The sequence below is a fragment of the Malurus melanocephalus genome, unplaced genomic scaffold (genome assembly GCF_030028575.1).
Source record: "Malurus melanocephalus ecotype Western Australia unplaced genomic scaffold, MMel_1.1 scaffold_489, whole genome shotgun sequence".
NCBI lineage: Eukaryota > Metazoa > Chordata > Aves > Passeriformes > Maluridae > Malurus > Malurus melanocephalus.
Window position 1 is genome coordinate 334,388 of NW_026623721.1, and position 1,489 is coordinate 335,876.

The 1,489-nt window shown below is 51.6% G+C and overlaps 1 protein-coding gene across 1 annotated transcript in view; it reads left to right on the top strand.

The window, feature by feature from the left end:
• Positions 1–1,130: 1,130 nt before the first annotated feature.
• The window catches only part of ULK4 (unc-51 like kinase 4), a gene marked incomplete at its 3' end in the record, with an annotated part of 159,011 nt that continues 158,652 nt past the window's right edge, over positions 1,131–1,489 (top strand). The window contains exon 1 of the mRNA XM_057381049.1: positions 1,131–1,478. The remainder of the gene's footprint in view (positions 1,479–1,489) is intronic.

Consider the following 1,489-nt stretch of genomic DNA (forward strand, 5'->3'; position numbering starts at 1 on the left):
CACACTGCTGGCTCATGTTGAGATTTTTGTCAACAATAAAGAGGGGGTTTGGGTTCCCCCACCCCCCCTTTTCAATATTACAAGGGTTTAAATTCATACTGAAATCTTTCAGAGATTAAATTCATACTGAAATCTTTCAGAGAGTGGGACGGACTACAAAACCTAACCATTTGTGATCATGCCACCCAGGAGAAACATTAAATCCTTCCTGAAAATGTATTACTTCTTTCATCAAATTTGGTTGAAATGGATCAATGGGTTCAATCCTATTAGGAGGTCAAAATAAAGGTGAGACAATGAGAAAAAAAGAGAATTCTTTACACCTTGCTCTAGAACAAATGTTTTTAAATGTTTTGCTAGAATCATTAAATGGTTTGAGTTGGAAAGACTAAAAGATCATCTAGTTCCAAMACCCTGCCATGCCCAGGGACATCTTTCACAATACCAGGTTGCTCAGAGCACCRTCCAATCTGGCCTTGAACAATTCCAGGRATGGGACATTCACAGAAYCTTTGGGCAAGYTCTGCCAATGCCTCRCCACCTTCACAGCAAAGGTTTTGTCCTTAGTATCTAATCCAAATCTACTTTCTTTCAGTTTGAAGGCACTTGTCCTGTCACTACAKTTCCTCAYGTTGCCCAAGAGAAAAGRATACTTARATTTTACAAAAACCARACCAGACGAGTAAAAAGAGAAAAAGAAAACCCGACTGCCCTAAGATGAGAAATCAAGCGAGAAATCCACTTTATTGTTAAACATAGAAAGCGCTTGTTTCAAGKACTAAATTTTGCCATAAGGAAAGTGTCCCTCAATGAGGCGTTTGCAGATGGCCATGGAAGGGGTGAGGACGCTACCTTCTGTTTTGACTACGCAGGCTGAAGAGAGCAGCCCCACTATCACAGGCTGGCGGCGGCACCCGGAGCGTTGCCAGGGGCGGCCCAGCCCCGGCGCTCCCCACACCAACATCCGGGACCGCCCCGTCCCCCCTGACGGTGGCGCCCCGGTGGTCGCGCCCTGACGTAAGAGCCCGTTAGCCCAATGGCAGCTCCGCTCTTCTTCCGGCGTCCGGCCCGTCTCCGGGATACAGGCGCGGGGCTGCGACTATTCCAGTCAGGCGGGAGGGGGAGCGCAGGGTCGGAGCCCGGTGGGACTTGGCGGTCCGTTCCAGCAGGAATAAAAGACTACAAAACTCCACAGTTCCCGGACTCATCCTGCTTGCAGAGTCGGTGCCTTTCCTGCTTGCCTGTACTTCGTGGCGCGCCGGGACTAGTGTCTCGGTCCGGACACTGCCACCGGAGCATGGGAGACTCCCTCCCGGGGGTGGGACTCGGTATTTTCAGTTGATGGCGGCGGCGTGGCGGTGGTCCATCCTCCGCCGCACTACGACTGTCKCTCCCACCCTTTCCCGCCGGGTCCATCCCCCGGCACAGGTTCGGCTGTCGTTCCTCTCCTTTCCCGCCGGGTCCATCCCCCGGCACAGGTTCGGCTGTC